Below are 25,031 nucleotides of genomic sequence, written 5' to 3' on the forward strand. Positions count from 1 at the left end.
TTGTTTTCAGTTTCACTAAAAATACACTTCAATATCCCTTTCTTGCTCCAATTTGTTATTTAGAAGTGTATTATTTAATTTACATGTATTTGGGGGAGTATTTTTGGATATCTGTATATCTGTTATTGATGCCTAGTTTATTTCCACTGTGGAAACAAATATTTTATTTTATTTTCAAATATTCTATTTTAAATAAATCCTTTGCATTTATTGAAACATGTCCTGAGACTCAGAATGTGGCCTATCATTATGTGCTCTATATGCACATAAAAGAAATGCGTAATCAGCTGTTGTTTGCTAGAGTGTTGTATAAATGCCACTTAAGTTAGTTGATATTGATAAACTCATTTTTGTCCTTAATTACTTTTTGCTACTTTTATCAATTATTATGAGCAGAGTATTAAACATCTCTATAATTTTGGCTGCATCTATTTCTCTTTGTCATCTTGTAAGTTTTGTTTCAAGTATCATGAAGTTTTCTTTTTAGGTGCAGAGAAATGTGGAATTTTGCATGTCTGCAGGCTGAACTAAGTACTTTATCATTAGGATATATCTTTCTTTATCCCTGATAATATTCACTTTTCTGAAATAAGTTTGCTTGATATTAGTTTAGCCTATCCAGGCTTCCTTGGATTGCTTCTTGATGATTATCTTCATATATTCTATTATTTATATGCCTCTTTTATTTAAAGTGGGTTTATATAAATATCATATAGCTACATTCAGATTGACAAAACTTTTTAACTGAGTATTTAGACAAGTTACATTTAATGTAAATATTATTAGAATTTGGTTTAATCTAGAATCTTACTATTGTCTGTTTCTTCTTTTTCTTTACTATTCTATTTCCTTTTAGATTCAGTATTCCCTTATTAGTAATACTTTATATTTGTAGTACTTTTTTTGTGGGGTTTATTTACAACAATCATAGATGATATTACATGTTATAAATAAAAATATTCTAATTTCTTTTACACAATTACTTTTTTTAATTTTTTATTTTTTTTACACAATTACTTTTTAAAGAGAAAAAAATTAAAAATGTTTTGATTTTTGCTAACATATACCTATGTACTTTTATTATGCTTTTTATTCTTTAATTTAAATATACCATTTTATATTGAATATTTTTTGTTTTTAAGAATTTGCTTTGTCTTTTTAAAAATGCGTGTCTCTAATAATTAGCATTAATTACTCAAAAATAGTCTTCAAATTTATTTTGAGAGAAATTTTTGCTAAATATTTAATTCTGGGATTAATAGAGTTTTCTTTTAGTGATTTAAGACTATATTTAATATTGTTTTTCTTATCAGTATGATTCTTAAGAAAAATCCGGGATCATTATCTTTGTTCCCTTTATATGTCATTCTTTCTTTGGATCTGTTTATAAATTTAAGTTTCATGAATATCAATAACTGAATTATGATTTTTTTTCTGTTTCTTCTGTTTGGAATTCATTGAGTTTCTTGAATATGTGGCTTTATAAATTTTATTAAATTTGGAAAAAAAATTCTAAGATGTCTTCAAATACTTTTCTACTCACTTATATTTTTGTCCCAGAGTACCCTAAAAGATCTTACTTTCCATTTTTTTCTATTTTTTATTCTTTTTTCCTCTGTTATTATTTAATCTTTTTATCCCAACATTTTACCTTATCAATTTTTGTTTTTTAAAATTTCAGATATTTTAATTTTTATCTCTAGAATTTCTATTTAGTTTATTTTTATATCTTCCATTTTTTGTCTCATTATATTTATTTTTTCCTTTGTATCTTTGAGTATCTTTAAAAAGATGATTGTTTTAAAGTCCCTTTCTGTCCTAATTTCATAATGACTCTCATCTCTGTAACTTCTGTTATCTTAAATCTCTTGCTTATGAATTATACTTTCCTGCTTCTTCCCATTTGAGTAAATTTTGAGTAGATGCTAGAAATTTAAAATTTTATGTGGTTGGAGTGCTTTATTTCTCTAATTGCATTTTCTGTGCCTGCAAATTCAGTTCTACACTTTTGTGGCTTGCTTTTAAGTTTTGTTATGGCAAGTTTAGAGCAATTTTAATTTTTAGATAATTTCTCTTTGTTTTAAGACATGCCATTCTGAAGAATCTAATTGAATGTATTATAACATATCTTCACTTGGTCTATTATGAAATAATATTCAAAATCTTTTGTGAATTCTGATAATTGTATTTTCTACTTCTTTCAAGTACTTCTTTCCTTAAGGAGTTTAGGAAGCTTTCTACCATACATACATCTGCAACACTTTCTTCACTGGCTCTCTGCAACTCAGTTTCCAGTGCCCTTGTATATCTGAAGTCCAGACTCTTTCTTTAGCCCACTGAGAATGTTAAATCTATTTTGGTCTCTCTTTTTGCTGTGGCTTCGAAACTGCCTTCAGACAGTGCACTGGGGACCATTATTGAATTCACCTCATTTATTTTCCTTCTCAATGGTCACAATCTTGTGCTGCCTGTTGTCCAAAATATGCAATTCTCTATTTCATATCCTTACTCCCTCAAGTTATTTACCACTAGAGGACAATTCCAATAAAGTTCACCTTATCCTTTATGAAATATTTTTTTCTCCTAGATTTTTACGTAATGTCACAACCTCCTACTTGCTAAAATCCTGGTGATAGTTGTTTGTTTTCAAATTATAGTTGACATAAAATTTTATGTTAGTTTCACGTACACACACATGATTTGACATTTATGTACATTATGAAATCATTTCCATTATAAGTCTAATTACCATCTGTTACCATACAAAGTTATCACAATATTATTGACTCTAGTTCCTATGCTGTATTTTAGATCCCTGTGACTTGTTTATTTTATAACAGAAAGTTTATACCTCTTAATCTCTTCACCTATTTCACTTTTTCTCCGCCGCTCTCCTCTCTGGCAACCACTAGTATGTTTTCGGTATTTATGAGTCAGTTTATGTCTCTTTGTTTGTTTTTTTTTTTTAGATTTCATATATAAGTGAAATCATACAGTATTTGCTTATATGTTGTTTATTTCAGTCACCATAATACCCTGTAGGTCCATCCATGTTGTCACAAATGGCAAGACTTTATTATTTTTTATGGCTGAGTAATATTTTATTGTATATAACACATATTTTATCCATTTATCTATCAATGAACATTCAGGTTGGTTCCATACTTTGGTTATTATAAATAATGCTGCATTAAACATAAGAATGCATATATCTTTTTGAATTAGAGTTTTCATATTCCTTGGGTAAATACAGGGAAGTGGATTTACTGGGTCATACGGTAGTTCTATTTATAATTTTTTGAAGAATCACCATAATGTTTTCCATAGTGGCTACTTCCATTTACATTTTCACCAACAGTGTCTCCACATCTTTGCCAACACTTTTGTCTCATCTTTTTGATAATAGCAGTTCTGACAGATGTAAGGTGATATTTCATTGTGGTTTTGATTTGCATTTCCCTGATGATGAGTGATGTTGAGCATCTTTTCATGTGTCTGTTAGCCATCTGTATATTTTCTTTGGAAAAATGTGTATTCAGGTCCTCTTCCCATTTTTTAATTGGATTTTTTTGGCTTGTTTTGCTTTGGGTGTTTTTTATATTTGTTTTTGGTATTGAGTTGTATGATGTGTTTATATATTTTGGATATTAACTCCTTATCAAATGTATTTTTTGCAACTTCTCCAAATTCAGTAAATTGCCTTTTTGTTTTGAGTTTTTCTTTTGCTGTCCAAAAGTTTTTTTAGCATAATGTAGTCCCTTTTTAAATTTTTGCCGTTCTTTCCCTTGGCTGAGGAGACAGATCCACCCCCACCCCCTGAAATTGCTCAGACCATTGTCTAAGAGTTTAATGCTCGTGTTTCCTTTTAGGAGTTTTATGGCTTCAAGTCTACACTTAGGTGCTTAATGTATTTTGATTTCATTTTTATGTGTAAGAAGGTGTTCCAGTCTTGTCCTTTTGCAGCACTCCTTGCTTGAAGAGACTGTCTTTTCCCCATTATATTCTTGCCTTTTTGTGGAAGATTGAACATATAAACATGGATTTATTTCTGGGCTCTCTGTTCTGTTGCAAAGATCTGTCTGTTTTGTTTTGTTGTGTTTTGTTTTGCCACTGCCATGCTGTTTTGATTATTATAGCATTGTAGTATATAGTGTGAAATCTGGGATTGTGATACCTCCAACTTTGTTCCTCTTTCTCAAGTTTGTTTTGGCATTGGCAAGGATGCAGAGAAAGGGGAACCCTCTTGCACTGTTGGTAGGACTGCAAACTGGGGCAGCCATTATGGAAAATACTATAGAGATTTCTCAAAAATTTAAAACTAGAACTACCCTACAATCCAGCAAATATGCTACTAGTTCTTTACCCAGAGCATACAACAGTACTAATTCAAAGTGATATATGCACCCCAATGCTTATAGCAGTATTATTTATACTAGCCAAACTGTGGAAACAGCCCAAGTATCCATTGACCAATGGATGGATGAATACGTGGTATGTTTGTGTGTATGTTGAGATATTAGTCTTAAAAAGAGTCTTAAAAAGAATGAAGTATCACCATTTGTAATGATGTGGACAGAGCCGGAAAGCATTATACTCAGTGAAATAAGTCAGTCAGAGAAAGACAAATACTGTATTATTTCACTCATGTGAAATTTAAGAAACAAAACAAATGAGCAAGGCAAAAGAAGAGAGAGAGAGAGAGAGAGAGAGAGAAAGGGGCAAATCAAGAAGCCAGCTTTTAACTACAGAGAACTTAGAGTTACCAGAGGGCAGCAGGTGGGGGAATGGATTAAATAGGTGATGGGGATTAAGAAGTGCACTTGTTGTGATGAGCACTGAGTGATGTGTGAAAGAGTTATATTACTATATTGTACACCTGAAACTAATATAACATCGTATTAAGTAACTGGAATTAAAATTAAAACTTAAGGGAAAAAAGTTAATTTACCTGTGTTATAATATATGAAACACCTTCCTGAATGGAGAAGGGGGAAATGTGTTGGCTTAAGTAACTTTGGAAATAACTAAAGACAAAATAAACTGTACATCAGTACTGTTAAAGAAAAAAAAAAGGAAGATTGATTTTACTATTTGGGGTCTTTTTGTGTTTCTGTGCAAATTTTAGGAATAGTTTTTCCAGTTCTGTGAAAAATGCAATTGGTATTTTAATAGGGATTTCAGTGAATCTGTAGATTCCTTTGGGTAGTAGGAATATTTCAATGGTATTCTCTTAATCCATGAATACAGTATATCTTTCCACTTATTTGTGTTGTCTTCAGTTTATTTCACAATGTCATAGTATTCAGAGTATAGGCCATTGCCTTTTTGGTTAAATTTATTGCTAGGTATTTTATTGTCTTTGGTACCATTATAAATGGGAAGAATATCTTGATTTTTCTTTGTGATAGTTTGCTATTATTATATAGAAGCCCAACATAATTTGTATATTAATTTTGTGTTTTTGAAAATTTACTGAATTCACTTATTTGTTTTTTGGTGGCGTTTTCAGGATTTTCTATATATATGGCATTATGCCATCTGCAAATAGTGGTAGTTTTACTTCTGCCTTACTAATTCTGATGCCTCTTTCTCTTTCTTTCTCTTTTCCTCTTTCACTGCCCTTCCTTCCTTTCTTCCCCCCCACCCCCACCCGCTTTCCTCCCTTCCTTCCTGAAGCTAGAACTCCTAGTACTATATTGAATAAAAGTGGCAGAGGCACTTTTCATGGCATCTTTGTCTTGATACTGATTTTAGAGGATGAGCTTTCAGCTTTCCACCACTGAGTGTGATGTTAACAGTGTGTTTGTCACATACGGCTTTATGACATTGAGGTATGTGCTTGGTGATAGCTTTGAATCCTCTCTCAACATACTTGTCAGTCTACCTTTTTAGCTGTACTTCTCAACAGATTCTACATGGGATTTTTCTTTTATTTTTTCCCCAAAATTTATTTCCCAAACTTTTCAAAGCTTCTCCTCAGATCTAGAATGAAATAAAACTTATCTCTAAAATGTACATGATTTAGCCCCAATCTGGCCTTTCTTACCTGTATCTTCCAATTCTTACCATATCCCATAATCTTTACCAGTTCTTGGGGTTCTTCTGCCTGGAATGTTTCTCTAGGAGATATCCCATAATGGACCCTGAGATCATTTAGCACGCATGTCAAATACCTCCTCCTCACAGACTTCCTGACCACCTTATGCACATTCTTCTCCCTCCTTAGCTAATATTTCCATTTGCTTTACTTCTCTTATTATAAAGTTTATTATTCAAGTTATATTATGTATTTTTTTTTACTATATTCTGCATTTCCTACTACCATGTAATTTTTATGAGAAAAAGAGCACTTCTACTTTATCACTATTGTATCCCTGTTATCTAGAACAACCCTTGGCTCATCCACATCTACCATAAAATTTTGGATTATAAATTGTGCTAGCCAAATCAGTTACAAAAAAAAAAAATCAAAAAACAACAAAACAAACAAACAAACTCCAGACTTTAGTGTGCCATTGCATTGAAGGAGATTGCCCACCAAAACAACCATAGGACAATTCAACGAGGTAAAAATGGATTATAATATTTTGGGAAACAGTGTTTTACAAGTGTAATTTAATTGAGCAGTACTTTTATATGCCCCCCCCCCCAAAAAAAGGATCGTATATAAAGTGGGGAACATCAGATCTCTACTGGAAAGTTAACTGAAAATCCCATTTCCTTGGAAACTACAGTAGGAAGATTGAATTGGGATTCTGAGTCCAGAAACCTCTTATCTGAAGCTTTTTTCCTGGATTGTAAATCAAAACAACTTTTCCTTTTCAAAGTGACTTTGGTCCTCCAGACATGAGTAGGCTGTTTCTTTCTTATGGACGTAATTTCAAAAATCACTGTTTTATGATATTTGGTGATTTTAGACAACAGAATTTCTGAGTTAGAAAGCAATATTTTCTCAAAGACAAAAGGTGGTGGACATGCTACAATATTATGAGCTGCAGCATCCCTGGGAGAAATGTTTCTTATTGAGATTACATCTGGCTTTATGTGTCTGTTACTATTGCATGATGAATGCTTGGAAAGATCTTATTTAGCTTGAGTTCACTACCTGTTGTCTCAGTATGGATAAAGAACAGAATGAATATTATAATTCACAAAGGAAATTTTGAAACTTCTGAACTGGTACTATATCAATACTATATAGACTTTAAAATTACATTTCATCTGCTTAATAATACAAATTAAAATATTGAAGAGTATAATATTTAAAAACAGATTCTAATCAATACAGTATTGTCATAAGTTCTGTGAGTAGTAATACATATATGACTATGATAGGAGTTCAAATCTATAACTCTAGAAAAATTAATTTGATGCATTCCAATTTGACATTAAAAAAGATTTTTTGCCAAAAGTGAATAATATTTTCTAGACATATGTATACTCTTTATCTTTTGTGAAAGACACAGCAACTTTTAGTTTTATTATCTTCTTAGTCTATATATATTCAGAATGTTTTATATATAAAATATGAATATATAAATATATATGTGTATATATTCAGAATGTTTTATATATAAAATATGAATATATAAATATATATGTGTATATATTCAGAATATGTAAATATATATATGTATATATGAGAGTTGGCATGGCTTACTATGTCATATAGGCAATAATTGAAAGACCCAGCATGTAAAATTAGATGAATAAACTTTTTCCGATACACCACTTTCCCTTATTCACTTTGTCTCATGCTTATAATACATTTGGAATAGAAAAGAAAAGAAGTTAAATACTTAAAACTAGCAGAAGTTAATTGGAACTAAAATGGGCTAAAGCTTTAAGGGAATGTGAGAGATTTTTCTTGCATTTGCTTTAATGTGTTTACAGAGTCATTATGTAATAGTGTTATCTCAGTTGTTGCTACTTTCCTAAGTGAGTACCTTTTGTGCTTTTTTTCCTAAAGATTTCAGAATTTGACATGTAAGTTCAATGTCAAAGAGCTCAGGCTCATTCTTTTCTTCATTTATATAAACTATTTATTTGTTTTCTTCAAAGGCAAGGAGAAAGTATCAATAAGAGTAAAACACAAAAGGTAACTCTGGGCCTGAAAACATTTGAAATACTTATATACATTATCTAAAAATCCCAACAGTTGTACAATTAATTCTGCTTAGCACATAATAATACATGATATATACATAAAGTGTCTCTCACAGCACAGTGGCAAAAAAATAAAAGAAAGTTTTTTGTTTATTTTTTTAATCAGCTACATGTATTGAAGAACATGGGCAAACGGAGTCCAAATGATTCCATACACATTTCTTTTGGTATCGTTTAAAATCAGAATTTTTTTCTGAATATTGAAAACTGTTTAGAAAGGAAACTTCAAAAAATTAAAAGCTGATAAAGCAAAGAACACCAAACATTTCTACATTCTTATTGTTTATTTTTAAAAATAAAATTGATTTCTTTTTCAAATTTTAAATTATAAAATAAACCAAGGGGCACCTGGGTGGTTTAGTTGGTTAAGTATCTAACTCTTGATTTTTGGCTCATGTCATGATCTCAGGACTGTGAGATCATTCCCTACATCAGGCTCCATATCCAGTGTAAGATTCCCTCCCCCCGCATCCCACCACTGTCGAAAGAAAGAGAAAGAAAGAAAGAAAGAAAGAAAGAAAGAAAGAAAGAAAAAAAAGAAAGAAAGAAAAAAAAGAAGAAAGAAAGAAAGAAAGAAAGAAAGAAAGAAAGAAAGAAAGAAAGAAAGAAAAGAAGAAGAAGAAGAAGAAGAAAGGAAGGAAGGAAGGAAGGAAGGAAGGAAGGAAGGAAGGAAGGAAGGAAGGAAGAAAGAAAGAAAGAAAGAAAGAAAGAAAGAAAGAAAGAAAGAAAGAAAAGAAAGAAAGAGAAAGAAAGAAGAAAGAAAGAAAGAAAGAAAAAGAAAGAAAGAAAGAAAGAAAGAAAGAAAGAAAGAAAGAAAGAAAGAAAGAAAGAAAGAAAGAATCAGACATATAAAAATAAACACAGCAGCTATATCACTGGGAGAGCAGATTCCGAGGAGATTTAGATGTGGGGAAACAGTGCCATACTGAATATTGATCCCCATATTGGATTCATTTTACCACGGGCAGCACTGAACCACCACAATTATTTCCCAAAGGTAGAGGATATCACACTGTGTGCATCCTGAGAGCGATTGGAGGGATGGGAAGTCTGGGTTAATAATATATAGTTGCTAATTTTTTTTTCTTTTTTTTTTTCTTTTTTTTCTTTTTTTACTGTAATCAAAATCATTGGTCAGATTGAATGGATAAAGGTATCATCTTTACCATTAAGTTTAGGCCAGACCAGTATATTTATTCTCCGTATCCAGTATATTTATTCTCTGTATCCAATCTTATTTAGAATGGAGGGAGGAAGAAGTTCAAAGTCTCTAACTCCAAATTCATTAAAGAGAAAATTCACTCTTCTTCCACTGAGATGGACTGTGTAAAGGAGTATGAGGGAGGCCTGAGAGCCAAAGTCTTTCCCTTTATTTATTTATGTGTTATGTGCTTTATTCACTTTATTGAATAAATGAGATTCTTTTGACCTGTCACCTGAAATCACACACCCTAAAGTATATTTTAATTACGTCTTCCTTATTGATTAAAAAAAAGAGAAGCCATGGAAGTGAATATGTCTCATTAGCAGTTTCTAAAATAGCTCATAACTCTCTCCAGACACTTATGTTGGAGAGGGAAAACAGTACTATATTTTGAGGGGGAAAAGCAACAATATGACGCTTCCTTCAGGGAAAATGAAAAACTATTGGAAAAAGCAAGGATCAAAAACACTAAGCCACCAGTTATTAAAAATTATTTATCACTTGAACTTTTAGTAGGAAAATTTCATTTCCTGTAGAGATGTAAGAATTTCAATCACAGAACTAATGTCCTGAGAATTAATTTTATTTACTCTGAAATCTCAGGAGATTGGTTACATTTTTATAGTTTTAAAATCAGGATAAACTCTATTGGATTGTTTTAGATGAAATACATAGATATTATTTTTTCAAGCACATGTTAGGACTTAACTAGTAAGATACCAGCCTATATGTTAGCCAGACTACATACACTCTTAGAAAATGTTACAAACTGTGACTGATGTTGATAATGTGTGTTTGTAAATTCACCTTTACTGTTCATCTCTTTTTAGATATCTGGTAACCTCCATTGAATGTCTTACTAATTTCTTTATCTTTTTTAATTTATCCCTTTATCTTCCTTGTTGCCTATCATTTTGGTATATTTTTGTATTAATGATTAAATAAGAATTACCTTGAATTATGATTAATAAGTTTTATTTAATGTATACTCTTTGCACTAGCCATTCATTTGCTTGTTTGTTTATTTATTTTAAACATTTTATTTACTCATGAGAGGCAGAGACACAGGCAGAGGGAGAAGCAGGCTCTCTGCAGAATGCCTGATGTGGGACTTGATCCCCGGACCCAGGGATCAGAGCCTGAGGCAAAGGCTCAACCACTGAGCCACCCAGGCATCTCATAGCTTTCTATTTAGTAACAGAATTGTAAACACTTAAAACCTATTAGCTTAAAACCACATACCTAAATTTACTGGGTGCTGATAAAGCATTGCCTGAGTAAAAATTATAGTTTTAAATGCCAAGAAAATATATACTAATAATCTAACATACTATTTTCAAAAATTATAAGAAAAATAAGTGCAAACTAAACCCAAAGGAAGAGGAAGAGAATAATAAAGATTAATGAGTACATTAAATTGAGATTGTATAGAAATTATTCATTGTTTTTAGTTAAAGTCCACGTGTATCTAACTCAAGACCTAGTGTATGTGTATCTTTTTATCTCCACATTTATCAATCTTTGCCTCCATTTACTTATGGATTTGTTTATCATTTACATACGGAGGTATTTAACTTTGTAAATAGGTCATTTATAATTTCCACTTTTTCTTTTTTTCTAGTAATTTCAATATCTGTTTTATATTTCCCTACAACACAAGGAATTTAAAATGCCTTAGGCTTTATTTTTCATAACCCACTATTTTTATTGAAATATACATTGAAGTTAACATACCATAATTACAAAGATTGAGGCATATTCATTTAATACACTCACGTGCACAGCACCTAGATCAAGAAACTGAACATTGCAGCATCCAGAAGTCTTCTGTGTCACCTAATAGGTATATAGCCCTTGGGCAAACTACTTCATTTTTCTTAGTCAAGTTCCTCATCTATAAAATGTGAATATATTATATTTTGTTACTGGTTTTTATCTAGGCTGCAACAGAGTTATTAAAAATAACATAAATTATTATAAATAACCTAATTCCTATTCTCTCTCATCTCCTCAGTTAATAACCCAACATAGCCTATGTACAAGGTTTTTAAGGAGTCCCAGCAGCATTGGGCACTGCCCTCACTAACTACAGTAGTCATTTGCTCAAGGTTTTGATGGTCTGTTGTGAGATGGCTTAGAACCTTTTCACTCTACGCCTGCTTTTGTGTTTACCTCATGTAGATGGTTCACCAGCTATGCAGACTGTGCTTTGATATTGTAGAGAGGTTTGTTTGCAAGGCCTAGTTTGATTTGTCCTCTTCATATTGCATCACATATAATTTTAATAATTCAATGATTTTATTAAATGCCTAAATTATTATTAAATATTATTATAATTTAATAATATTATTAAATATTATTAAAATATTAAAATTATTTTGTATAATGCCTAGAGTTGTTCCTTCATCAGTTATCACAACAATTCAATTTTAAAACTTTTCCATCACTCCTCATGCTTCCATGGAGCCTGTGCAGATAATTCACATTTCTCCCCCTACCACCCAGTCCCAGGCAACCAGTAGTCTTCTTTATGTATTTTTCAATTTGCCCTGTTAAACACTGAAAAGTTCAGGTAAATGGTGTCATAGAATAAATATTATTTTTGCAACTGGCTTAGTTTATTTAGCAAAGTTATTTTGATATTTATCCATGTTGTAGCACGCATCAGTATTTTTAATGCAGAACAGAATCGGATTATATGGATATAACACTTATGCACTGACAAGCTGATAGGCATTTGGTTTGTTTCCAATTTGGGCTATTATGAATAATTCTGCTATGAAATCTAAGTGTCTTTAGACATGTTTATTTCTCATGGGTAGATTACTAAGACTGTGACTAGTGAAATATACAGTAAATATAAACTTTAAATAGATTGTCAGACTGATTACCAAAGTATCTGTAGCCTCTTACATCCCTACCGGCAATGCCTGAGAAATCTAGTTTTCCACATACTCACCAACACTTAGTATTGTATGAGGGTTTTTTTTTTTTTAACTTTTTTAAAAAAAGATTTTATTTATTTATTCATGAGAGACACAGAGAGAGAGGCAGAGACACAGGCAGAGGGAGAAGCAGGCTTCCTGCAAGGAGCTGGATGCAGGCAGGACTCAATCCTGGGATCCTGGGATCATGCCCTGAGATGAAGACAGACGATTGGCTCAATCGCTAAACCACCCAGGCGTCCCATTGTCTGAGTCTTTCATTGTAGCCATAGCATTGGGTTTACAGTCCACAAATTGTGGGCTTAATCTACATTTTCCTAATTTATGAGATTATTCACCTTGTATTGCCTTTATTAGGCATTTATATGTCTTAGGGTAACGTTTGGCATTTCGTATATTTTTAATTGAGTTTCTTACTATTGAGTTGTAAGTAATACATTCTGGGTACAAATGTCTTATCAGATATATAATCTGAAAATATTTTCTTCCAATCTATGGCTTGCCTATTCATATTCTTATGAACATGTTTGTCTAGAGGTTCAAAGCTGTGGTGCTGTTTTCTTTCTACTTTTAATTTTTATTTTTAGTTGAAGTATGTTTGACATACTATATTAGTTTCAGATGTTCAACATAAAACACTGTGATTCAATAATTATAAAGATTCTGAAATATCACAATAAGTGTAGCTACCATCTGTGATTATATGAAGTGATTACACTATTGACTATATTCCTTATGCTGTTTTTCACCCCTGTGACTTATTTATAGCTGGAACTTTGTACCTCTAAATCTCTTTCAATTCTGAATGACAACCATGTGGGGTAGAGTATTCTTGGTTGTTAGGATTTTTATCCTTTTGTTACTTTGAACATGTCACACTAGTCTCTTCTGGTCTACAAAATTTCTGCTAAAAACTCAGCCAGTAGCCTTATGGTGTTTTCCTATTTGCTTTTCTATTGTTGCTTTTGAGATTCTCTCTTTAACTTTTGATGTTTTAATTACTATGTGTCCTGTGTTGACCTCCTTGGGTTCATTTTGTTTGGGGCTTTCTTTGCTTCCAGAGACCTGATGTCTATTTCCTTCCCCAGGTTGGGGAAGTTTTCAGCTGTTATTTTTTCAAGTAAGTTTTATGCCCCCTCTATCTTGCTCTTTTCCTTCTGGGAGCCCTATATTAATATTATTAATTTTTATATTGTCAGAGACTCCTTAACCTATCCTTTTTATAATTCTGTTCAGATTGCATACTTCCATCATCCTTTCAGATCACTGACCCAGTCTGCATATGTATATATCATTTGTTGTATTTTTTCAGCTCTGATTGGTTCTTTTAAAAACTATTTTCTATCTCTTTGTTGAAGATTTCACTGAGTTTATCTACTCTTAATTCCAGTGAGTATTTTGTATGGCCATTATTTTGAACTCTTTATCAGATATACTGATCATTTCCATTTTGCTTAGTTCTTTTTCTGAGGTTTTGTCTTATTTCATTTGGAACATATTTTCCTATCTCTTCAGTCTGTCTGATTCTGCTTATATGTATTACATAGATCAGCTACATCTCTTTTTCTTGAGTATGGTGGCCTTCTGTCAAAGGCATTGTATGGGGTCCAGTAGTGCAACACCCCCTAGTTACTGGAAGCAGTACCTATATAACCTTTTTTTGTGACCAGGTTGCAACCGCTGAGAACATGCTAGTGGATGGCAAGAGCCCTCAGCCCTGCTGTTTATAACTCTCCGTGACTCCTGCAGGTCCACTGTTGGGCAGGGCTGACTCCCAGCTCAACCAGCTGAGAGGCTGGGTTGTGGCTGCTATAGATGTGCTGGCAAGTGAGGCCAGTCCCTTGCAAAACTGACTGAGAGGTCTGATTGAAATTGCTGCAGGTGTGCTGATGCGGGGTTCACAGGACAGGAGCCTTTTGGAAGATCAACAGTCGTAACCTGATTGCTGGTTGAGGTGAGGCAATAGTTACTTTGTGGGTATTCCAGTCCTGACCAAGACCGCCTACCAGGTGTTGCAGTGTGAGCCACTTTGAAGGAGTACCTGCTGGGGCAGGTGGGTTGGATGGGCCTGGTTTGCAGGAGAATGACAGGGCAGGACAAGCGGTGCTAGCGTGCTTGGAGACTGTCAGAACTGGCTCCCGTTAGCATCAAGCCAGCAAGGCTAAAAGAGAGTAAGAAAAGTGGTGCCCTACACTACTTTTGTTTCTAGAGGACGATCCTTCAGATTCCTGTTCTTCTAGCATATGTCCTAAAATGAGTTAATAAATCTCCTTCAAGTATAACCCAGACACTTTTCAAATTGCTTTTTCTACGCTATTTCCTACTGAGTGATATAGTTGGCTGGCTCTCTAATAGCAGAATAGTGGTTTCCTATAGACTTTTAGTTCTCCTGGAATTAAGCTTTGCTGATTTCGCAGCCAGATGTTACAAGCGCTTGTCTTTCTGGTGCAAGACTCAGGCTGGGCATACCCATTGTGGGGTTTGATCCCCTCCTCGGAGAGGCCTTGGTGCCTGTGATATTCCTGGGTCCCTCACCAGAGGTTTGATTCTTGACTATGTCCCTGCCCCTCTTACTCTTCTCAATGTGGCGTTCTCTTTACATCTTCAGTTATGGAATGTCTGGTCTGCAGTGTGCAAGTCATTTTAAGAGTGAGCTGTATCACATCTATTTGTTCCCTCTCTGAGGAAGGTAAGCCCAAGATCCTCTTACTCTACCATCTTCACTTTATTTTGGTTTCTTTTTAAAAATAAATTCCAGTTTATCTTAAAAAAAAAAAAAACTTCTGATTTATTCTATTGGTATCATATCTGAGATATTTTTTCCTAATCCAAAGTTAAAAGTTTTTTTCCTAGAAATCTTAGTTTTAGCTTCTAAACTTTTGTGTATGTGTATTCTTTGATTTTCTGCAAATATGATCATGTCTTTTGACAGTAAAGAAAGCTTTGCTTTTAGTAGCACAGATAATTTTATATTTATTTTTATTACTCTATGGCATTGGGTAGAATGAGGTGGAAATTCTTGACTCTTGATTTTTTTCCAGTCTTAGAGGAAAAACAGCCCATCATTAAGAGATAGAAGTTTCCTTCTATCCCTAGTTTTTTGAGTTTAACTTTCTCAGATATAACTTGTCTAATACTGTTGTTCTTTTGCCTAATAATTGAATGAGAAGTAATAGCTCCAGTTATTTGCAAAATAGGGCAGAAGTATACCTGCTATGCGTGTTGTACTCAATACACTTTCATATAGTATATTAGATAAAATATTGCTCTGGGTCATTGGTGCATGTCCATACTCTGTCAGTCTCTGATTGCTAAATAAAGTGTCTTTTAGTTGTTCAGTATTTATGGGACTAGGGGTTTGATCTGGTGGACTCAATTTTTCTTTATTTTATTGAAATAGTACTTAATATAATTCAAATTTTAACTTTGAGTTTTCTTCTCTAAGTATATTCTGATCATTTCCCATTACTGTATTTCCATTTTCTCTCTACCAAAATTCTTCTGAATTCTTGTAGAGTTAATAAAGGGTCTTAGATGAGGTCCTTTAGAAGCAGACCCTGAGATGACAACACATGTGCAAGTAATTTATAAACAATATGTTTCCAGAAGAAGCTGGGCAATGGCAGAAGAAGCAGGGTGGGGAAAAGGAGGAAACTAAGTAGATGATTTCATGTGAAGTATGGGCTCTAGCCTAACCCTGCAGGGGTGCCTTAGGCTATGAATTGTACTTCAGAGTTAGTTCCAAAATTTAAGAAAATAAGCCAGGCTCTTATAGTTCTTCATTGACTAAGGGTTACCTTTGAGGGTTGGAAGCCTACCAGGAGCTACAGGATCATTGCATATAGAGGTAAAGTGGTTCCAAGCCAAGAACAGTCATCCAAAGACCATATTAGGCACATGAATTGGAAGAAAACGCATACAGGGACGCCTGGGTGGCTCAGCGGTTGAGTGTCTGCCTTTGGCTCAGAACGTGATCCCCGGGGTCCTGGTACCGAGTCCCACATCGGGCTCCCTGCTTGGAGTCTGCTTCTCCCTCTGCCTGTGTCTCTGCCTCTCTCTGTGTGTCTCTCATGAATAAATAAATAAAATCTTAAGAAAAAGTAAGAAGAAAATGCATACAAGAGCTGGGTGTGACCCCACAGGTAAAAAGAATCTAAAGGATCTGGGCATGTACAGGAAGTGTCCATTACATTAGATCTTCATGCTTTTCATAACTATTTGGAAGTCTTAAGTATTTTTATAAGTTTTTAAATGAACTATAAGTGATATATAATATCCTATTAATTTAAGTTGTACATCGAGGTAATTTAACTTAAGGTAATTATAATTTATAATGTATAATTTATAATTATACATTATAAGAGGATCCTCAAAATAAGTGTCATTAACATCTATCACCATATATGTTATTAAAATATTATTGACTATATTGCCTATGTGGTACCTCTCCATGACTTATTTATGACTGAAAGTGTGTACCACTTACTCCCCTTTACCTATTTTGCCCTCCCCTTAACACCCCACACCTTGTAAACAACAGTTTGTTGTTTGTGTCTATGAGTTTGTTAATTTGTTTTGTTATTTTAGGTACGACCTATAAGTGAAATCATATGGTATTTGTCTTTTTCTGTATGACTTATTATAATACCTCTAGGTTCATCCATATTGTTGCAATAGATAAGATTTCATTGCTTTTAAAGCTGAGTAATATTCCAGTAGACACACACACACACACACAATTTCTTGATCGATTCACCTATCATGAACACTTATATTGCTTACATACTTCGACTATCATAAAAACCACTGCAATGAACTTAGGGGTGCAAATCTCTCTTCAAATTGGTGTTTTCATTTTCTTCAGATAAATACCTAGGAATTGAATTACTAGATAATATGTTAGTTTTAATTTTTCAGTAACCTGAAATTTTTTTCCATAGTGGCAATACCAATTTACATTTACAGTGAACAAGTGTCCTCTTTTTTTCCCATTCTCATCAAAATCATTTTTTTTTGTCTTTTTGATAATAGCCATTTTTGACAGGTGTGAGGTCATATCTCACTGTGTTTTTTTTTTGTTGTTGTTCTTTTGTTTTTTTTCTCACTGTGGTTTTGATTTTGCAGTTCCCTGATGATGAGTAGTGATGTTAAACATCTTTTTATGTGTCTGTTGGCTATCTGTCTTCTTTGGAAACGTGTATTCAAGTCCTCTGCTCATTTTTTATTTGGTTCATTTTGGTATTAAGTTGTGTAAATTCTTTATATATTTTGGACATTAACCCCTTATTGGATGTATGTTTGCAAACACCTTCTTCCATTCAGTAAGTTGCCTTTTCACTCTGTTGATTATTTCCAATATTATTGTGAAAAAGTTTTTTAGTTTGATGTAATCTCATTTGTTTATTTTAGCTTTTGTTGCCCTTTTCTGAAGTGACAAATCCAAATTTTGCTAATGTCCAAGAGCTTACTGCCTATTTTCTTCTAGTAGTTTTATGGTGACAGGTCTTACATAAAAGTTTTTGTCCATATTTTTGCATGAACTGTCCAGTTTTCCCAGCATTATTTATTGAAAACTGTTAAAAAAAACCTGTCATTTTCCCATTATATATTCATGCCTTATTTGTTATAGATTAATTTATCATATATACATGGTTTTACTTCTGGGCTTTCTATTTCATTGACCTATGTGTCTGTTTCCATGAGAGTACTATACAGTTTTGATTACCACAGCATTGTAATATAGTTTGAAGCCAGGGAGTCTTTTGTTCTTCTCTGTCAAGATAACTATGGCTATTCAATGTGTTTTGTAGTTCTATTTTAGGTTTCTTTATGATAATTTTATAAAAATGGTCATTGGTATTTTTGACAGGGAATAGAATGAATTAAGTACAGAGGTTGCTTTGGGTAGTATACATATTTAAACAATATTGATTCTTCCAATCCATGAGCCAGACTATTTTTACATTCATTTGTATCATCAACCTCTTTGGTTAAGTTTATTCCTAGGTATTTTCTTCTTTTTGATGCAGTTTTACATGGAACCATTAATTTCTCCTTCTGGTAGCTAATTATATGTGTAAAAGAATACAACCAACTTCTATATGTTAATTTTGTCTCCTACAAATTTATTGAATTCATTTAATTGTTCTAATAGTTGGGTTTTTGTTGTTGTTGTGATTTATATATATATAATTCAGGGTTTTTATATATAGTATCCTGTCACCTACAAATAATTTTATTTCTTCCTTTCCAATCTGGATATCTTCTATGATTTTATTTATTTTTTGCCTAATTGATTTGGATGGGACTTCCAGTACTTCATGAATATAAATGGCAAGACTGGGCATTTTATTTTTAATTTTAAAAAGTTTAAGCTTTTCATCATTGAGCATGTTGTTAGCTATGGGTTTGCAGTATATGGCTTTATGTTATGTTTCTTATATACCCAGTTTTATGAGAGTTCTTATCGTAAATGGATGTTGAACTCCATCAAATGCCTTTTCTGCATCTATTGAGATGATTATATGATTTTTATCCTTTATTTTGTTAATATAATACACAACGTTGATTCACTTATGGGTGCACTTGCATCCCTGGAAGAAATCACATTTGATAACAGTGTACAATTATTTAAATATTTTTTTGGCAGGCCAGGTGGTGTGGGTACAAGCCAGGGAGGCCCAGGGGTATGACACATTGGGGACCCCTTGGTGGGATACCAGGAGGTGGCATGGATCAGGAGCCCAGGGTACACAGGGTCAATGTTAGCAGGTTGGCTAGAGTTCCTGGACCCTATTTCTAAACTTTTTTTTTTTTTTTTTTTTTTTTTATGATAGCGAGAGAGAGAGAGAGAGAGAGAGAGAGAGAGAGGCAGAGACACAGGCAGAGAGAAAAGCAGGCTCCATGCACCCGGAGCCCGACGTGGGATTCGATCCAGGGTCTCCCGGATCGCGCCCTGGGCCAAAGGCAGGCGCCAAACCGCTGCGCCACCCAGGGATCCCACCTGGACCCTATTTCCACCCATGTTATTAAGCTAAAGGAACATAAAATATAGTATTCAAAGGTACCTCAATCTCAGAGAAAAATATCAGAAATTCTTACTTGTTGGGCTCTTTAGGACTAGTAAGTGAATTTCCTTCACCTATAATCCTGTTGCCTTTTAAATGAGGTTTTTCGTTTTTTCTCTGTGACCCAGGTGGGTGAGTCTGCACATGGGCTCCTCAGTGATATTCCTCCTTCCTACAGATTGTCAAGGAGGGTGTGGTTCTCTTCATTACCATGTTTTTCTTACCTTTCTCCATGTTTTCCTTCTATCATTTGTTGTGCAAAGAGTTTTCAATCAGCCTTCAGTTTTCCTTCCAGATGATTGCTTTATATGTAGGTGTAGATTTCGCATGTCTATGGGAGAAGATGAGTTCAGTGTCTTCCTATACAGTGTCAGGAACTCTACCATGATTAGGTTTCATCTAGTTGTCTGATCGTGATAGATACCACTTGGTATGTGAATACGTGCTGATAGGTGTTAAAATCCCTGGGAATATATAATGTGTTATATAGGTCAATATGGTGAATAAATGGAATAATAGCCAATGATTAAAAATTTCTTGGAGTGAATTCCTGGAGCCAAGATTTAACCATTTATATTCAGATTTTAATTTTCGAAATCAATTTTTTGAATAATGTATACTTGGGTTTTAATTTTTTGAGTTATTTTCATGAGTATAGCATGATGTATTAGCAGACACATTCTCATGATTACTTAAAACATTCTCAGATTTATCCTGTTGTAAATCAAGAGACAATATTGCAGCAGAGCTTCTACCTAAATTAGACCTTTATATGATGGGAATAATTGGGTAGGTAGAGTTAGTTTTTTAAAAATTTTCATATAAATTGTAGTTTAAGAAAATTATACATTTGAATTTGGAGAACACCCACTCTAGAGTGGTTTCAAAACATCTTGAGATGGTAATATGAGGATGGCAGTTTTATTCTAATGGGTTTTTCTAGTTTAACAATGTTTGATGATTTCAGCAGGTCCTCTGTTGAACTTCCTTGAGTTGCTCATACAGCAATAGGCATAAAGTTGTCCACATACAATTTATTGTGGTGAATTCTCTGAAATTTACAAGTAGGTAACAAAACCTCAAATACAGTCATTACAGAACTAAAAACTGATATCTACCAGGGTATATTATTGAAACATAATCTAATATTTATCATAGATAATCATAGTAAGATAATAAGACTAACTTATTTGCGAAGAAGTCTAGTTTCAAAACACTTGGTTTGATTATTTACAAAAGTGCAGCAAGAAATGTGATTGACCAGATATAGGTGTTCTTAAACCTAATTTGATGAAACTTTTCATAAGGAATCTCAGATTGGACTCTTAAAACCATCTCAAGAATAGGAAGCCAAGCTAAGGATTTGTCTAACTGTATCCTGACACAGAAACAGACTTTTATTCAACTTATGCAAATAGATATATTGTCATGAAAAATAAGAATATTTAATAAGTTTCTGCATTCTGCAGAGATCAGGTAGTGAGAAAAAGATAAACGTATCTGCTTGTTGCAAAAATCTACTTTACCAAATTACAGTAAGCTATAGTTTGCTTAAAAGATAGAAAAGGGGGCCTTGTAAATCTGGAAAGCACACATTAAAACAGCAACGTTGGGATCCCTGGGTGGCGCAGCGGTTTAGCGCCTGCCTTTGGCCCAGGGCGCGATCCTGGAGACCCGGGATCGAATCCCACATCAGGCTCCCGGTGCATGGAGCCTGCTTCTCCCTCTGCCTGTGTCTCTGCCTCTCTCTCTCTCTCTCTCTGTGACTATCATAAAAAAATAAAAAAAAAATTAAAACAGCAACGTTTTAAGTGAAGTCATAAGAATTATAGCTCTTATTTTGCTTCAACTTGGATTAGCAGCTTTATGAATCAATTTTTTTAAATATTTTTTTTCTTTATTTATTTATGATAGTCATCACAGAGAAAGAGAGAGAGGCAGAGACACAGGCAGAGGGAGAAGCAGGCTCCATGCACCAGGAGCCCGACGTGGGATTCGATCCCGGGTCTCCAGGATCGTGCCCTGGGCCAAAGGCAGGCGCCAAACCACTGCGCCACCCAGGGATCCCCTATGAATCAATTTTTCATTAGAATTTTAGAAACTTTTACTCAGTTCTGTCTTATTAAAGTTACCAGAAACCTACATTTTAGAGTAGTAGTCAGGGTCTTTTCCAAGAGCCTCAGAGTAAAACAGTAACTGTGAGTGACAAAGGACTTAAAAATGGCCATAACCAAAAATTTGATGAGTTCATTATAATTTACAAGGAAATTTGTTATCTCAGTGACATACATTTTAAAACAATAACAAATTATGACTGATAACATATCAGAATATCAGATTTTTAGAAATTTCATATAATTTCTGAATCACTTATTTTAATGACATACATAGGCCATAAAAATGTGGTCTAAGAAAGTTAAAAATTACTTTATGTATCAAATAACATTTCTCTTTCCATTAATTCAGAATTTGATATTGAGAAGTTTAAAATGTCAAAATATTTAAGATATTTCAAGAAATAGGGTCACTATGAAACAATAGGTATCCATTCAAAGTGACAACAGATTTCAAAGGTAAATACAGAAAGTTATATAGTTGTAAAAAGCCTTAGCTATTTTCCTAAGTAATCAAAGTCTGAAATGGTTTCATCAGAAACAGGAGCCTTGTTTTCTAGGTAGATTACATTAAAGGTAAAGAAATTGTGTTCATAATTTCTTATTGAGATCAGAGTAATAATTTTTAAAAATACTTTGTCCTTTTAACAGAGAGAAAACTGAATTTGAATTCTATAACAGTGTACATTTGATATTAAAACTCTCTAACTTAAATCATTTATTTATTTATTTATTTATTTATTTATTTTATTTTATTTTATTTTTTTTAATTTTTTAAAGCCATTTCTATTTTAGCTTGACCACATAAAGTTTCTTTCTCAGGATCTATTTTCCACCAACCTTCTGCAACTTTCTTATCCTGGAATATTTTCAGACAATAAATATTTCCCTTTAACAAAACAAAAATCCACGTCCTTTAAATCATTGCTTATCCAAAAAACACTATTTTTTAACTTTTTATGCACAATTGGTTTCTTTTATTCTTTATTTCTATTAGTTTTACTTACACATATTAATTTGAATTCTTAGCCCTTATAATCCATAATTCCTACTGAAAACTAAGAAGCAATCATCTGATTACTGGAAAGTTAATATGTAATGATAAAGACTTTTTTTATAGTATAATTTTTTTAATGTGGTGAAAAACATATTACTATCTTCTGTCTTTCTGTAAAAATTAAAAAGCCAAGTTGATAAATTTGTTTATATTATTTGGAAATAATCTAGCTATTACTTAGTATAACTGAGTAGAAACTTTGGGCTTATTTACATTTATTTAAAATATTTGTTGTTACCCAATATGCTTGGATTGCACATTAAATAACTAATCTCATTTTTCTTGATGATAAATTTTTGACATAGATATTGGGCCTATTTGATTAGTAAACCAAAGTAGAATAAGTTATATGTTTGGAATTACATTTAATATTGACATTTCTGAAGACAAGCCTGTTTTTTATTAAATCAACAGACAAACTAGCTTTTATTTATTATAGATTACTCAAGGTCATGTGAACCTGAAAAACCTTTGGGTTAATTTCTGTATTTCTTAAAGTTTTACAAATATGTAAGCATTTATTTTTTCCGTAACCCAACTACATAGAACTCTACATATTTCTGTGCGTTTATGTGTGTGTATATGGCAGGTACAAAACTCAAAAGAATAGTTGGATCAAATTGTGTGTATATAGGCTATATTAAGGTTACTTGCTTAGAGGGCCAACTTTGTTTTTGGAGAAGTTTATTTATTGTTATTTATTTTTTTAAAGATTTACTTTAGAGAGAGAGAGCAAGTGAGGGCAGCGGGAGAGAGAAACTCAAGCAGAGACCATGGCTGAGCATGGAGCCCAATGCTGAGCTCAATCTCATCACCTCCTGAGCAGAAACCAAAAGTCGAGTCAGATGCTTAACCAACTGAGCCACCCAGGTGCCTCTGCTTTCTAAAAGTTTTCTATTTCCATACCATAATTATTTTTAGAGCTATTTTTGTAGTCATTGTATCTTTTAGAACTTTCTGAATACTGAGGTATCCATTCCTTTGTCTTTGAGAGGTTTGAGATCCTCTCTTAGATAAGACCACCTTGAGGGTCACCCTCATAAGTTAAAGGTGTCTCAAAGTGGCCACTGCAATTACAAAAGTTCACCCATTTTCCCAAAAGACATAAGAGCATGGTCTATAGACAGGTGGAACCTGCCATGCCTTAGGATTCCCCAAGATGTCTTAACTATGAGTGACTGTTTACCAAAATTCAGGAAATCACGTATTTTCCATGCTTTTGAACAGAATAGAAATAGATTATGATGGGGTCATGCTTGATAAGAGAACCCTAAGTCCAACTCTTCTCTGTGTTTTTCTTTGTCTTTGATCTTACAAAGGAGTTAAAGATGGCTGTGTAAAGATAGAGGCAGAAATTGTTATGATGTAGCTATGAGCCAAGGATTATTAGCAAATTGCCAAAGCTAAGAAAAGGCAAAAAAGAATTCTCTCCTGAAAACTACAGGGAGAGTGTGACAGGGCTGACACTTTCATTTCAGCCTTCTTGCCTTCCAAAGTATAAGAGATCAAACTTCTACTTGAAGCCACCCAGTTTGTGGTTAAGTATTATTGCAGCTCTAGGAACCTAATACACTATTTATCCCTCTGCTTCATCTCACATTGAAATCCTCTGTAAGCCTTTCCAAACAGCCACCAAGCCAAGCTATGCGCCTCTCTGCAGTGTGTCCTTTGTGCCCTTTGCATTGTTATTCACAACACCAAATACGATACATGAAAATTCTCTGCCAACAAGTGTATCTACTACCCTAGTTTTCTCCTATCATGTTTTTAACTATTTAATTGTGGTACAATTACTATACAACAATCTGTACATGTAAAAATTGCAGAGCTCTGTCATATGAATGTACCTGTTAGAATATTACCTAATCAAAATATCGCACTGTTCTGTTGAAAATAACTATTCATATAAAACATTTTATAGTTTTGATGAAAAAAAAATCTTCTTCAACAGTGAAAGTAGAATAACTTTTGTCCATTGGTACCCTTACTTGTGACAAGGACAATGTTGGCAATGATATAAAGTGAAATGCATATTAAAAATGAAATATGAAAACTAACTTGATCATTAAAATAGAAAATGTTTGTACTAAATGCAAATTATTTATAATACATTTTGACTAATACTATTAAAGGAGATTCTTCTGCAAATGAAATGTGTTCAGTATTTTGCTAACAAATTGCATCTCAGTATTAATTATGATTGTGAAAGATAAATATACACAATAAAAGAGAGCTCATTAAAGATAGATTCACTCCATTATTTTCTTAATTATTTTTAACCATTGTATATTCTTTCCAGAAATAAAACTTGCAAATATTTAAATGCTCATTTTCTTCAGTTTATAGAAGAACATCATACAATGCATTTATACATAAAGCACTTATGGAGAGCAAACCCACATTTTAATTATACAGTATCTGCTAATGATATCTGAATAATATCAACACACAAAAACAATTCTAGGAGAAATCTAAAAC

At 33.1% G+C, this 25,031-nt stretch overlaps 1 long non-coding RNA gene across 4 annotated transcripts in view; it reads right to left on the reverse strand.

Moving 5' to 3' along the window:
- Positions 1-25,031, reverse strand: part of LOC140632712 (uncharacterized) — a 141,893-nt gene that overhangs the window by 39,961 nt on the left and 76,901 nt on the right. For 3 of the 4 annotated variants that reach the window (XR_012030363.1, XR_012030364.1, XR_012030360.1), the window contains 2 exons: positions 19,607-19,713; positions 11,074-11,264 (listed from right to left, as the gene is read on the reverse strand). This is a non-coding gene — a long non-coding RNA (uncharacterized lncRNA). Of the gene's footprint in view, positions 1-11,073; positions 11,265-19,606; positions 19,714-25,031 lie in introns of those variants that run through there. The other variant, XR_012030361.1, reaches the window with a different exon arrangement.

This window comes from Canis lupus, chromosome 4, assembly GCF_048164855.1.
Source record: "Canis lupus baileyi chromosome 4, mCanLup2.hap1, whole genome shotgun sequence".
NCBI classification, from domain to species: Eukaryota; Metazoa; Chordata; class Mammalia; order Carnivora; family Canidae; genus Canis; species Canis lupus.